Source organism: Rhinolophus ferrumequinum, chromosome X (genome assembly GCF_004115265.2).
Source record: "Rhinolophus ferrumequinum isolate MPI-CBG mRhiFer1 chromosome X, mRhiFer1_v1.p, whole genome shotgun sequence".
In the NCBI taxonomy this organism is placed as follows: Eukaryota; Metazoa; Chordata; class Mammalia; order Chiroptera; family Rhinolophidae; genus Rhinolophus; species Rhinolophus ferrumequinum.
Genome location: NC_046284.1, coordinates 23,954,186 through 23,970,503, shown reverse-complemented (window position 1 = coordinate 23,970,503; position 16,318 = coordinate 23,954,186).

Sequence of the window (16,318 nt, the reverse complement as noted above, 5' to 3'; positions counted from 1 at the left end):
AGTTATTGTTGTTCGATTAGTTATAAATTCCAGGGGAGCTTTAAAGAGGCTCACCTCACGCCGCCATTTTGATGACCCGCCCGAAAATTTTCTGTCTATATTTCTGTGGGTTTATTTCTAGGTCTTCAATTTTATTCCATTGGTCTGTGTGTCTGTTTTTCTGTGAATACCACACTGTTTTGATTATTGTTGCCCTGTAGCACAAGCTGAAGTCAGGGAGTGTGATAACTCCAGCATTGTTCTATTTTCTTAGGATTCCTTTGACTATTCGGGGTCTTTTGTGGTTCCATAAAAATCTGATGATTTTTTGTTGTCTTTCTTTAAGAAATACCATTGGGATTTTGATGGAGATTGCATTGAATCCGTATATTGCTTTGGGTAATATGACCATTTTAACTATGTTGATTTTCCAATCCGTGAACGCGGAATGTCCATTTCTTTATGTCTTCTTCAATTTGTTTTAAACATGTCTTATAGTTTTTAGTGTATAGGTCTTTCATATCCTTGGTTAAGTTTACTATTAGCTATTTTATTCACTTTGTTGCAAACGCAAAAGTATTTTTTGTTTTGTTTTTCTGAGATTTCATTGTTAGTATATAGGAATGCAATGGACTTTTGTACGTTGATTTTGTAGCCAGCAACTTTACTGTATTCGTTGATTGAGTCTAATAGCTTTCTGGTGGAGTCTTTAGGGTTTTCTATCTATAGCATCATGTCATCTGCAAAGAGTGATAATTTGAATTCTTCATTCCCAATTTGGATGCCTTTTATTTCTTTCTCTTGCCTGATTGCTCTGGCAAGGACTTCCAACACTATGTTGAAAAGCAGAGGTGATAGGGGACAGCCCTCTTGTGTTCCTGAACATAGAGCAAAGGGCTTCAGTTTTTCACCATTAATTATGAGATTAGCTGAGGGCTTGTCATATATGGCCTTTATTATGTTACGGTATTTTCCTTCTATACCTATTTTATTAAGTGTTTTAATCACAAATAGATTTTGTATCTTGTCAAATGCTTTTTGTGCATCAATTTATATATTCATATGATTTTTGTCCTTTATTTTGTTTATGTGATGTATCACATTGATGGATTTGTGGATGTTGAACCATCCTTGTGCCTCGGGGATGAACCTCACTTGATCGTGATGAATAATCTTTTTAATGCATTGTTGTATTCGATTTGCTAGAATTTTGTTTTAGGATTTTTGCATCTGTATTCATCAGAGATATTGGTCTGTAGTTTTCTTTTTTTGTGTTGTCCTTACCAGGTTTTGGTATCACGATAATGTTGGCCTCATAAAACGAGTTAGGGAGTACTGTCTCTTCTTCAATTTTTTGGAAGAGTTTGAACAGGATTGGTATTAGATCCTCTTTGAAGGTTTGGTAGAATTCACTAGTGAAGCCATCTGGTCCCGGACTTTTGCTTTTGGGAAGGTTTTGGATGACTGATTTAATTTTATTACTGGTGATCGGTCTGTTTAGATTTACCAGTTCTTCATGGTTTAGCCTTGGAAGGCTATATGTTTCTAAGAACTTGTCCATTTCTTCTAGGTTATTGAATGTGGCAGCATATAGTCTTTCATAGTATTCTTGGATGATCCTTTGTATTTCTGTGGCATCCGTGATAACGTCCCCTTTCATTTCTGATTTCATTTATTAGTGTCTTTTTTCTTTTTATCTTGTGAGTCTAGCCAGGGTTTGTCACTTTTATTAATCTTTTTCAAAGAACCAGCTCTTTGTAGCATTAATTTTTTTCTGTTGTCTTTTTGTTCTCTGTTTCATTTAGTTCAACCCTGATTTTTATTATTTCCTTCCTTCTGCTGACTTTGGGTTTCATTTGTTTTTCTCTCTGTAGTTCTTTAAGGTGTAATGTGAGGTTATTTATCTCAGATTTTTCTTGTTTCTTGAGATAGGCTTATAATGATACAAATTTCCCTCTTAAAACTGCTTTCCCTGCATTCCAAATCATTTGGTAGGATGTATTTTCATTGTCATTTGTTTCTATCTATCTTTTGATCTCTCCTCTTATTTCTTCTTTGACCCAGTCATTCTTTAGAAGTATGTTGTTAATGGGGCGGCTGGTTAGTTCTGTTGGTTAGAGCGCAATGCTCTTAACAGCAAGCTTGCTGGTTCGATCCTCACATGGGCCACTGGGCACTGTGCCCACAGAACAAGATTGAAACAGCTATTTGACTTGCACATGATGGGTACTGGAAAAACACACTTAAAATAACTAAAGCTTAAAATAAAATAAAAGTATGTTGTTCAATCTCCACATATTTGTGGTTTTTCCTGATTCTTTTTGCTGTTGATATCCAATTTCAAAGCTTTGTGATCAGAGAATATGCTTGGTATGATTTTAATCTTCTTAAATTTCCTGAGGCTAGTTTTATGACCCAATATATTGTCTATCTTTGAGAATGTTCAATGTACACTACAGAAGAATTTACTGTCTGATGTTCTAGGATGAAGTGCACTATAAATGTCAATTATGTCCATTTCTTCTAAAGGGTCCCTTATGGTTGCTATTTCATTATTTATTTTCTGTTTGGATGATCTATCCATAGCTGTCAATGATGTATTTAGGTCCCCTACTATAATTGTGTTTTGCTCAATTTCTCCCTTTAGTTCTGTTAGTAGTTGCTTGGTATATTTTCTTGCTCCCTGATTGGGGGCATAAATATTGTTGACTGTTATGTCCTCTTATTGTATAGTCTCCTTTATCATTATGAAATGTCCATCTTTGTCTCTAGTTTCCTTTTTTTTTATCCTGAAGTCTCTTGCATCTGATATCAGTATATGTAAAACTGATTTTCTCTGAGTACCATTTGCTTGGAGTGCCAATTTCCACCCTTTCTCTTTGAGTCTATATTTGTTCTTGTATCTGATGTGTCTCATGGAGGCAGCGTACGGTTGGGTTTAGTTTTTGGATCCAATCTGCTACTATGCCTTTTTATTGATGAGTTCAGGTCATTTACATTTAGGATGATTATTGATATATTAGGATTTCCTGTCATTCTATCTTAGGTTTTCTGGTAGGACTGTTTCTCCGTCATTTTTTTGTCTTTTTGTTGGTGTCTATTATTTTAGTGTGGTGGTATTCTATGATTTTTTTCCTTGTGTTTCTTCTTTTTTAATGTTACATATTTCAGTTCTGGAATTTTTGTGAGTGTTTACCATTAAGTTTATGTAAGAGAAAGTTTGTATTTATAGTATTCTATTTTCTTGAGACTGTTTACTTTCTCTATTTCCTTGTGCTGGCTTAGACCTTACTCTCTCCCATTTCATGTTTTTGTTGTCACAAATTTTCCCTGTTTGTGCTATGAGTTGATTTTCTGCTGCAGTAGCAAGTTGGCTTTTTCCTCTTTTTTTTAAGTGTTTTTTTTTTCTTCTTTATCTTGTATGTTATGTTTAAGTGTATAGTGTCTTATTTGGTGCAGGCGTTGCCATTTGTGCTTTTGTCTCTTCGTAATACTACTCATGGTTTTTTATTCTTTTGATTTTTTGTTTCAGGTCAAATAGCCTCATTCTGTATTTCTTGTAGTGTATGTCATGTGTTAGAAAATTCCCTCAGGTTCTGTATGTCTGGAAAGGTTTTTATTCCTCCTTCATGTCTAAAGGATATATTTACTGGATATTCTTGGCTCATAATTTCACTCTTTCAATAGTTTGAATATTTGATTCCTCTCCTTCCTGGGTTGTAGAGTTTCTGCTGAAATATCTGAGGATAATCTAATGGGCTTTCCTTTGTAGGTTACTGTCTTCTTTTCCCTGGCTTCCTTGAGGATTCTTCTTTGTCATTAATTTTTGACAACTTCAGTACAATGTGCTTTGGAGAAAGCCTGTTGTGTTAGAGGTAGTTAGGGTTCCATTTGCATCTTGGATTCGAGGACCAGTTCTTTCCAGAAGTTTGGGAAGTTCTCGTCGACTATTTGTTTGAATATACTCTCTGTTCCCTTCTCCCTTTCTTCTCCTTCTGGTATGCCCATTATTCTTATGTTCCTCTTTCTGATGGAGTCAGAAAGTTCTTGTAGAGTTCTTTAACTTCTTTTAAGCCTCAAGTCTCTCTCTTCTTCCATCTGTGTCATTTCCAGATTTCTATCTTCGATGTCACTGATTCTTTCATGAATCTGGTCAACTCTATTACCTAAGCTGGCTATTTCATTCTTCATTTCTTTTATTGAGTTCTTAATCTCTAGAAATTCTATCAGGTTCTTTTTTAAAATTTCAATCTGTTTGGTAAAATGTTCATTTTGTTCTTTGATTGTGTTTCTGTGTTCATTAAACTGCCTGTCTGTGTTTTCTTGCATCTTGTCTAGTTTTTTTAAGTGCAGCATCTTGAATTCTCTGTCATTGAAGTCATATATTTCCATGTCTTTAAGTTCATTTTCTGGAGACTTTTCCTTTTCTTTCTGCTTTGCCTTTTTATCTTGGTTATTCATGGTGATTAATGAATTATTATTTCTCTTCCTAGGCATCTACAGGAGTGGGTTTTGCAACAGGTTGATAAGGAGAGGTCTTTCTTTTGCTTTCCCTTAGGAGTTGGTAGGATACATTATTTTCTCTCCAACTACAGCCTTTTATTCTCTCTCACTCCGTAGTGTTATATATTCTCTGCACTGTTCCACCTTCTCACACAATGGGGGGATTCCCTGGAAGGTGGGCTTCTTTTGTGAGTAGGTCGCCTGAGTGTCAGGGCACCGCCCTGGTGGGGAGATTTGGAGAGCTTCTGAAGTTCTGAAGCTCTTCCTTTACCAGATTTAGGTTCTATGTTTTTTAGAGTCTCAGTTTACCACTCTAGGGATCTGCCCAGACTGGTGGGGCACGTGCAAGGTAGGTTGTGGGAGGTGGCTCTGAGCAATGGTGGTGACCACCAGCACCGCCAATCCTGCACGCAAGTCTCTCTCCCCTTTGATGGAAGTAGTTTCGCCATGAGTCTGTGGCTGTAGGCCAAAGTTCTCAAAATTTCAAGTGTTCTGTTCTTTTGATCTGACACTACTACTGTTAGGCTTCTAGCACTGGAAAGGTAGGGGTGGAGTGAGTTCTGGAAGGGTTGGCTAGGCTCCGTGCCTGTGCCTTCCGTTCTCTGTTTGGCAGTGAGGCCTTAATTCATAGTTCTCAGTCTTTGCTCTGAGGTCCCTCGTTAGTGTTGCATTCAGCCGTGTCATGTGCTGATCCCTGAGGCAGGACCATAACCAGGTGGGCCATAAGCAGTGCAGAAGCACTCTGAGTTCTTCCCTCTCCTGTGACTGCTGTAGCTCCAGAATGCAGGGAGCTTGGAGCTCCAATCTGCGTCTATCCTGTGGCCTGCACGGCCTACTTCTCTGCTCTTCCCCCTTCCTTCCTCCCTTGCTTGGCCAATTTGCCCAACTTTAGATGATTTCAATTGCATGTCTTTAGTGTTGTCTGTCTGCTGAGCAGGAAGTCCTTTGTGGAATTATAGTTGTTCAGTTTGTTGTAAATTCCAGGGGCGATTTCAAGAGGCTCACCTCTCAGCATCATTTCTTTGATGTAATCTTCTCCTTCAATTTTAAATGACAGTCTTTCTGAGTAGAGTAGTCTTGGTTGCGGGTCCTTAGTTTTCGTCACTTTGAATATTTTGTGACAATCCCTTCTGGCCTGCCTAGTTTTTTGTTTTTGTTTTGTTTGTTTGTTTGTTTGTTTGTTTGTTTGTTTGTTTTTTCAGAAATCACCTGGCAATCTTATGGGAATTCCCTTATAAGTAACTAGTTGGTTTTCTCTTGCTACTCCTAGGATTCTCTCTTTGTCTTTAACATTTGCCATTTTTATCATAGTGTGTCTTATCTGGGCCTGTTTGTGTTCATCTTGTTTGGTACTCTTTGCTTCTTGGGCTTGTATATGTATTTTCTTCACCAGGTTAGGAAAGGTTTCAGTCATTGTTTCTTCAAATAAGTTCTCAATCTCTTGCTTTCTCTCTTCTCCTTCTGGTACCCCTATGATGCAAATGTTGTTGTGCTTGATATTTTCCCAGAGGTCTCTTAAACTGTCCTCATTTTTAAAAATTCTTTTTTCCTTTTGCTGTTCCAATTGGGTGTTTTCTTTTACCTTGTATTCCAAATCACAGATTTGATCCTCTGCTTCACCTAATCTGCTAGTGATCCTTTCTGGTTCATTCTTTATTTCAGTTATTGTATTCCTCACTACTGACTGGATCTTTTTTTTAAAAAAATTAATGTTTATTGGTTAGTAACGTTACATAGGTTTCAAGTGTACAATTCTGACTGGTTCTTTTTTTATGATTTCTTTCTATTTTTTATGCTTGCTCTCTCTTTGTTGAAGTTCTCACTAAGTTCCTTGAGCATCCTTATAATCATTGTTTAGAACTTTGCCTCTGGGAGAGTGCTTGCCTCCATTTTGTTTAGTTCTCTTTCTGGATTTTTCTCCTGTTCTTTCATGTTGGATGTATTTCTTTGTTTCCTAACTTTGCCTGCCTCTTTGTGTTTGTTTCTATGTATTAGGTAGATTTTTATGTCTCCCAGTCTTGGTCAGGCGGCCTTGTATGGTAGTGCCCTGTGAGGTCCTGTGGCGCAGTACATTTGGTCACTTGCACTGGGTGCTCCAGGAGTGTCCCTTGTGTGGGTTTTGTGTGCTTTCCTGTTATTCTTGAGACTTGATTGCTATGGGTATGTCAGTGGTGGTGGTTGACCCTCAGGCTAACTGGCTGTGAGGTTTGGCCACATCCACATTTTATGGGCTGCTGTTTGGAGAGCTTACCACAGAGAGTGGGATTTTCCCCAGGGTGCTCTGATGCCTGTTGAGACCAACCTTTGGGTGTGCCACTTGTGGAGCTAATTGGGTGGTGTTCTGTTGTGGTCTGAAGCAGACCTCTAGGTATGTTTGTTCTGAGGTTTCTTAGGAGGGGCTCCAGTGCAGGCTCAGTTCAGCCACTATCTGTGACTGTCTGGGGACTACCTGATAGGAGGTACAAAGCGATCCATGGGCAGCCATAACTTACCTGTGGCCAACGGACACCTGAGAGTTTTCCAAAAAATAGTGCAGCATAGGCAGTGCTGACTATTGGCTGAGAAAGTGCCTTCAGTTTACTGCAATTTGAGTGGGGTGGGTCCCAGGGAGTTACGAGGATGGAGCAACCAGAGTTCACCAGGCCAATGCAGATTCAGGTTTGGCTGTGTGGGGGAGGGTTCAACACAGGAAAAATGGCACCCACCTGCTGGAGGCACAGGAGGAAGATTCTACACAGGAAAAATAGCAACTTTCTCTCCAGTGCTTGCTCTGTAGCCACACAAGTTAATCTCTTTTTGTATGTCTCTGACGCCTCTTTAGTCACTGTCCCTGCACTAGGGCCCTGGGTGAGTGCCTGCAAGTTAGTGAGTCTTTGTGTGGGCCCTTTAATAGGATGTCTGGGTTTCCCACAGCCTTCTGTATCACCAGGATGGTCAGAATTCCCACTGTTTTTCACAGCCAGATGTTGTGGCGTCTTCCCTTTCTGGCAACTGCACTCTAGGCTGGAGAGCCCAGTGTGTTGCTGGGGTCCCTTGCTCCTTCCCAGGGTACCTCTGAAGTCAAGATATCCCTCCAGATTCTCAACGGCCCATGCAGGTGTGGGGCTCTCACATTTCCTATCTCTGCCTTTACTAGCAGTCTCAATGTGGCTTCTTTATATCCTTTGTTGTAAAACTTCTGTTCAGGTAGACTTCAGATGGTTCCCCAGGTTGATTGCTGTATAATTTCATTGTAATTTTAATGTAGTCATGAGAGGAGGCAAGCACAGCATTTATCTACTCCCCCATCTTGGATACTCAAAACTGGCCATTAATTTATATGATCTTATATACAAAAAATCCTATAAATCTACCAAGAAGCACTTAGAAGTAAAAACTGAATTCAGTAAAGTTGCAGGATACATAGAAATAAGTTCCATTTCTGTTCACTAACAGTAAAATATCTGGAAAACAAATAAAGAAAACAATCCAATTTACAAAAATATCAAAAACAATGAAATACTTAGAAATAATTTAACCAAGGAAGTGAAAGATCTATACACTGAAAACTATACAACACTGATGAAAGAAATTGAAGACACAAATAAATAGAAAAATATACTATGTTTATGGATTGGAAGAATTAATATTGTTAAAACGTCTATACTACCCAAAGCCACCTATGGATTCTGTGCAATTGCAATCAAACATCCAATAACATTTTTCACAGAAATAGAAAAAAAAAACAATTATAAAATTGGCACAGAACCACAAAAGCGCTTGAATAGCCACAGCAATCCTGAGAAAGAACAAAACTGGAGGGAGCACACTTCTTGATTTCAAACTATATTACCCATCTATAGTAATCTAAGCAGTATGGTACTAGCATAAAAATAGACATGGAGACCAATGGAACAGACTCGATGGCCCAGAAATAAACCCTCACATATACAGTAAATTAGTATTTGAGAGGGATCCAAGAATTCTCAATGGGAAAAAGATAGTCTCTTCAATAATTGGTGTTGGGAAAACTGGATAAACAGGCAGAATAATGAAATTGGATCACTATCTTACATCATACACAAAAAGTAATTCAAAATGGATTAAAGGCTTAAATATAAGACCTGAATCCACAAAACTCCTAGAAGGAACCATAGGGGAAAATTTCCTTTACATTGGTCTTGGCAATGAGTTTTTGGATATGACACCTAAAGCACAAGCAACAAAAGCAAAAATAGATAAGTGAGACTTCATCAAACTAAAAAGCATCTGCACAGTGAAAGAAATGATCAACAACAAAGAAAAGGCAAACTATGGGATGAGAGACAACAATTGCAAACCATCTATCTCATAAAGCATTAATGTAAAACTATATAAGGAACTCATATAATTCAATAGCAAAATAAATAATCAGATTTAAAAATGGGCAGAGGACCTGAATGAACATTTTTCCAAAGAAGACATACAAATGGTCAACAGGTACATGAAAATGTGCTCAGCACCACCAATCATCAGGGAAATGCAAATCAAAATTATAATGAAATATAACGACACACATGTTAGAATGGCTATTATCAAAAAGACAAGAGATAACAAGTGTTGGGGAGGTTATGAATAAAAGGAAACCTGGTGCACTCTTGGTAGGAAAGCAAATTGGTGCAGCCACCTTAAAAAACAGTATGGAGTTTCCTCAAAAATTAAAAACAGAACTACCATATGATCTAGCAATCCTACTTCTTGGTATATATCCAAAGGAAATTCAATCCAGATATCAAAGAGATATCTGCACCCCCATGTTGCACTATTATTCACAGTGGCCAAGACATGGAAACAACATAAGTATCCACCTACAAGTGAATGGATAAAAAAAGTGATATATAGGAATATTATTCAGCCATGAGAAAGAAGGAAATCCTGCCATATGCAACATGGGTGGATTTTGAGGACATTATGCTAAGTGAAATAAGTCAGACAGAAAAAGACAAATATTGTATGATCTCACTTATATGTGGAATCTGAAATATCCAAACTCAGAGAAAGTAGAACGGTGGTTGCAAGAGCCTGGAGGGTGGAGGAAATGGGGAGGTGTCAGTCAAAAGGTGCCAACTTCCAGTTATAAAATTAATAAGTTCTGGGGATCTAATGTACAGCATGGTGACTATAGTTAGCAATACTGTATTATATTCTTGAAAGTTGCTAAAAGAGTAGATCTTTAATGTTCTTACCATAAAACAGAAATGAAAATTACGTGAGATAATGAAGGCGTTAACTAACCCTACTATAGTAATAATTTTGCAATATATAAGTGTATCAAATCATCACATTGCCCACCTTAAACTTACACAATGTTACATGGCAATTATATCGCAATAAATCAGGGGAAAAGTGAGAGAGAGAGAGAGAGAGAGAGAGAGAGAGAGAGAGAGAGAGAGAGAGAGAGAGAGAGAGGAAACCTCCATAGCACTACTTAAACACTTACTATCTGAGAAGAGAATGAATGAATCAAAAACTGCCCAGGGAAGGAAATGTTTCTCTTAGAAGATCAGATCTTGTTTACGCAGAATCATTGCTGAAGTAATTATGTATTCTTGCTGAAGTAGCTATTCTTAGAAAATCTCAATAAACACATTAAGATGAAAGTGAACATTAGTTTTAGTTAGGTAAATATAGCAACTGTCTAATCTTTTACCACGTTTGTATTCTTTTTCCCACCCCCAACGCTTGTTTAAATTAGGCAACTCAATTGCAAAGCAGGGGCATGTTCCTCTATGTTGCTAAGGCGGAAACATTACTTTGAGACTGAGGCTATGAATTTTTAAATCACCAGAAGACTTTCCATAGTTGCACTTGAATTTTGTGTTCTTTTTAACCTAGTTAAATATTTGGGTCTCTCAGTGGACTATACATTTTTGGCAAATATGAATATTTTAACAGTTTGTACATATAATCAAAAAACCCTGTTCTTAATTTATTATTCTGTGTCTGGGATCAAGGAAATGATATTCTGAACACTACAAGTAGAAATATTATTTTAATATCTGTACAAAGAAAGGAAAACTGCGTGTCATGAACTGGCATCTGTATTATTACCATGGATGCTAGAAAATGAATTCTCTTTGGTGGTTTTCTGACACCAGTGTTTAATGGTACCCTTATTACAACCCATCTCTGTGTATATAAAGTAAAAATATATTTAAACAAGTAGAAATAAATGTGCATGATTCACCAGCACAGTTCACTCAATATTTTCCAGACTTATAACCAGAACTGATAGGAAGATTTATCACCACAGCTGCCTGTGTTAAACTTCTTTTCCTGCAGTTGAGAGAATCAAATTTCTTCAATATTAGTCATTTGTGGGGTGTTGCCAACCGCCTAATGCCTCTGTTATGAATGAGGTGCACTTCTCTGTTGCTGTCCTGCAGTCCTAATTTTCATCTATTTTTGTCTTTCCCATTTATACACAGACAAATGTTAATGCCTTATATATTCAAGTTTTCTTTAGCTGTTTTTCAAACTTAAAAAATCAGATTGCTTTGTTTGATGGTAATGTGGCAACATCATAAGGAAGGATATGATGAAATATCATTTTGGCACATGTTCACATAGATGAAATCTGAGCAGATGAGAAATTCCATATGGAGGTGAAAGTGGAAAGAAAGGGTGCTAACATTATAAATGTGCCAAGCACTGTGCTAAGTGCTTTTTTTAAAAAAAAAAAAAAAAGTATACTTTTTTTTTTAATTTTTCAATTACAGTTGACATACAATATTATATTAGTTTCAGGTGTACAGCATAGTGATTAAAAATTCATTTAACTTAAGAAATGATCACCCCTATAAATCCAATACCAATTTGACACCATACATAGTTATTATCATGTCATTGACTATATTCCCTATGCTATACTTTACATCCCTATGACTATTTTGCAACTACCAATTTGTACCCCTTAATCTCTCCCCCTTTTCTACCCAACCTTACAACCATCCTCACATCTGGCAACCATTAAAATGTTCTCTGTGTCTATGACTTTGTTTTGTTTATTTCTTTTTTTTAATATTCCATATATGAGTGCAATCATATGGCATTTGCCTTTCTCTGTCTAACTCCACTCAACACAACATCCTCTAAGTCCAACAAAGTTGTTGCAGATGGCAAGATTTCATTTTTTATGACTGAGTAATATTCCATTGTATATAGTTCATATGTACAATTTATTCATCCATTCACCTATTGACAGACACTTAGATTGGTTCCATATCTTGGCTATTATAAATAATGCTGCAATGAACATATGGATGCATATGTATTTTCAAAGTAGTGTTATGGATTTTTTTGGATAAATACCCAAAAGTGGAATTGCTGGGTCCTTCTTTGTCTCTTGTCATAGCCACATATTAAATTCTATTTTGTCTAGTATAAGTATTGCTACCTCAGCTTTTTTTTTTTTCCATTTTCATTAAATACTTTTTTTTTCCATCCCTTTACTTTCAGTCTGTGTGTGTTTTTTGATCTGAAGTCTGGGTAAGGGTCTTGTTTTCTTATCCATTCAGCCACCCTATGTCTTTTGACTGGAGCATTTAATGCATTCACATTTAAAGTAATTGTTAATAGATATGTAGTTATTGTAATTTTATTATTCATATGTTTGATTCTCTTTCTTCTTCTTCTTAAGGAAGTCCCTTTAACATTTCTTGTAATACTGATTTGGTTGTGATGAATTCCTTTAGCTTTTTCTTGTCTGGGAAGATCTTTATCTGTTTTCTGATTCTACATGATAGCTTTGCTGAGTCGAATGATCTGGGTTGTAGGTACTTGCTTTTCATTTTGAATATTTTGTGCCAATCCTTCTGGCCTGCAAAGTTTCTGTTGAGAAATCAGTTGACAGTTTTATGGGTGCTCCCTTGTAGGTAACTAACCGCTTTTTTCTTGGTGCTTTTAAGATTCTCTCTTTGTCTTTAACCTTTGACATTTTCATTATTATGTGTCTTATTATGTAAGGGCCTCTTTGGGTTCATCTTGTTTGGGACTCTGCACTTCCTGGTCTTCTGTGTTTATTTCCTTCACGAGGTTAGGGAAGTTTTGCGTCATTGTTTTTTCAAATGGACTTTTCATTTCTTGCTCTCTCTCTTCTCTTTCTGGTACCCCATGTACTGTAAATGTTGGTACACTTGATATTGTCCCAAAGGCCTCTCAAACTATCCTCAATTTTTGGATTCTTTTTTCTTTTCACTGTTCCAAATGGGTGTTTTCTTCTCCTTTATTTTCCAAATCACTGATTTGATGCTCTGTTTCACCTAACCTGTTGTTGATTCCCTCTAATGTATTCTTCATTTCCATTATTGTATTCTTTATTTCTGACTGATTCTTTTTTATGTTTTCTTTCTCCATTTTTATGTTTCCTCTCTCTTTGCTGAAGTTCTCATTGAGATCTTTGAGCATCCTGATAGCCAGTGTTTTGAACTCTGCGTTTTTTGTTGTTCTTTTTCTGGAGTTTTGTTCTGTTCTTTCATTCCGGACATGTTTTTTTATCTTTCCATTTTGGTTGCCTCGCTATGTCTATTTCTATGTATTAGGTGGATCTGCTCTATTTCCTGGTCTTGGCAGAGTGACCTATGTAGTAGGTGTGTTGTGTGGCCCAGTTGCTCACTCTCTCTCCACGTGTGTCTGTTGTGTGGGTTGTGTGTTCCTTCCTGTTGTAGTTGAGCCTTGATTGCTGTTGGCACATCAGGGAAGGGTTTGACCCTTAGGCTTATTGTTTGTGAGGACTAGCCATGACTACAGTGGAGGAGCTGTTGTGCAGAGTCTGACCCTACAGAGCAGGGTTCACTTTAGGAGGGCTCTGGTGCCTGCTGAGTCTCTCCTTTGTGTGTGTTGTTTGTGGAGGTGGTTGGGTGGTACTGTGGTGTGGTCTGAAGCTGGCCACCAGGTGTGCAGGTTCTGGGGCCTCTTTTGGGAAGAGGTGCTCTGGTGCAGGCCAAGGTCAGCTACTGCCTGTGCCCTGCCCAGCGCCACTTGGTATGAGCTACAAAGTAATCTGCACATGGTTGCCACTTGTGCTGAGTTTGTAGGTGCTTGGGAGAGGCTAAACTGCAAACTGAATCTGGCTGCCACTAATGCTGGGCTTGGGACAGCGTAGCAAGAGACACGGGGCATGCTGAGGCCAAATCCTAATTGTTTGGGGTTTGTGAACCTTTGAGAAATTTTAGGAAAGTTCACAGCATGAGCCAGGACAAATCATTTGTATAGAAAAGCTACTAGAAGCAGCTTGGGTGGGCCCACAATTTGTGTGGGGCGGGGTCTCAGGAAATCACCACAGTGGGGTGGACAGTGTTAGATAGGGTGATGGAGACTCAGATATGACATCTGCTGACTGGGTGGTGGGCGGGCTCAACAAAGGAACAATGGCTTCCGCCAGCACATTTGTCTGGGAGAAAGCTGCCCCTCTAGTCCTAGCCATGAAGCCAGACAACTCAGTTCCTCTTAGTATGATCCTGGTGCATTTCGAGATGCTACCCCAGTTCTGGAGTCCAGATGAGTGAGCCCATCAGTAATGAAGTCTGTGTGTGGGCCTTTTAAGAGGAATGCCGGGGACTCCAGTCTCCTTTCATCTCACTTGGCCACAATTTCCACTGGTTTTCACAGTCAGAAGTTATGGGAACTTCTCTCTGTGGCTCTGGAACCCTGAACTGGGTAGACTGGTATGGGGCTGAGACCCTTCATTTCTCATGGGGAGCCTCTGCAACCAAGATATCCCTCCAGATTTTTAACTGCCAGATGTGACTGTGAAAACAGCTAGTGTTGCATTTTCCCCCCTTCTACCAGTGTGGACGTGGCTTCTTCTGTATTTCCTTACTTATAGTACTTCTGTTCAGTTAGACTTCAGGCATTTCTTAATGATGGTTTTATGCAGTTCAGTTGTCATTTTGAGGTGGTCATGGCAGGAAGGGAGCCATTTATCTACTCTGCCATTTTGACTGAAGTCCTTCCAGAACCTGTGTTAGGTCCTTTATTGAAAGTATCTCATTTCATTCTTGGTGCAATCCTGCAAGCATTTAAGTGATATTCCCATTTCATATATGAAGAAATTGACTTTTTCAAAACTGTGCAGCTTATTGGTAACTAACTAAGCAGGTATGAAAAACCTGCTACTGATGACCCCAAATATCCTATATTTTCTTTTTTTTTCTCCACTTGATCATAGGGCCTGTGGAATCGTAAAAGAATACAGTTGGACAAAGCATTGTTATAACTATACAACTTGTAGGGATTTAGAAAATAAGAGTTTTATTAAGAAATAAGTCATATACGCGCGGCTGGGCTGGGAGAGTGAAGACCCCTCCATCCCCAGCCCCCACCCTTCCTGGCTTGCCTAGGGCGGGGTGGGTGCAGCTGCAGAGACACACCTGGAGATCAGCACTGAGGCAGGCACAGCTCTGGGCTTTCAGCAGATCAGAAATCTCCCGCCCACACTCACACACACACACACTGAAGAAGTGCCTTAAGTCTCAAGAGTACTGGACACGGAACTGGTGGTGCCACTCTCAGTGTGCATATGTGCAGGCAAGGGCAGAAACTGCACTGACATTGTAAAAACTATCATCCAGACCCCTCAGGCCCACGCATTTAAGTCTGCAGTCCCAAAGTCTCTCTGGGCACCAGGTGACCGGCTCTGCCTGTGCAATAAGCAGGGGACTCTTTGGTACAGCAGAGGACAACAGGACATTGCTTGGTGGGCTTAGGCCGAGACTGTCGCTGCTTTTTGTAATTGCTTTGTTTTGTTTTGTTTTGCTTTGTCTTTATATCTTTGATATCTTTGCCTCTGTCGAGTGGGGGTTATCAGGTGGTTTTGCATGTGAATGTATTTGATATTTTTCTTTGTTGTTGTTGTTGCTGTTGTGCTTGGTGATTTGCTTTGTTCTGAAACTGCCTTGCCGGGGCCCAGCTTGTGAGGCACGGTCAGTAGATCAGAAATCTCCCGCCCACACCCATACACACACACTCTGAAGAAGTGCCCTAGGACTCAGGAGTTCTGGACAAAGGGCTGGTGGTGCTACTCTCAGTGTGCATACGTGCAGACAAGGGCAGAAACTGCACTGACTTTGTAAAAACTATCATCCAGACCCCTCAGGCCCACGCATTTAAGTCTGCAGTCCCAAAGTCTCTTTGGGCACCAGGTGATCGGCTCTGCATACGCAATAAGCAGGGGGCTCTTTGGTACAGCAGAGAACAACCTGGACATTGCTTGGTGGGCTCAAGCTGAGACGGTCGCTGCTTTTTGTTTTGCTTTGCTTTGTTTTGTTTTGCTTTGTCTTTATATCTTTGATATCTTTGCCTGTGTCGAGCGGGGGTTATCGGCTGTTTTTTTGCATGTGAATGTACTTGATTTTTTTCTTTGCTGTTGTCATTGCTGTTGTGCTTGGTGATTTGCTTTGTTCTGAAACTGCCCTGCCGGGGCCCAGCTTGAGAGGCACGGGATTCAGCATTTCCAGGGGCCAACTCCAGACCAAATCAGAGTGCAGCCGGGTTTGACCTGCAGGTCACACACCCAGAGGGGGTTCGCTGCAGGCACTGGAGCCCATAGAGGCCAAACCACATTAGGGTGGTCAACCCTCACGCAGCAGAGCGCCCTGCGGGGGGCAGAGCCAAGTCTCACAACGGGTCAGCCCAGGAGTTAACCCCACCTACTCACAAGCAAAAAGCAATTAAAGATCTTCTTGAACGGGACAGTGTACACAACACAAGAGTCACCTTTGGAGCACATGCAGAGGAGGACGATGCGGTGCGAGTCAAATATAAAGGACACATACTACATAAGATAACCTCGCAAGAACTAAGAACTCTAGGGGATCTA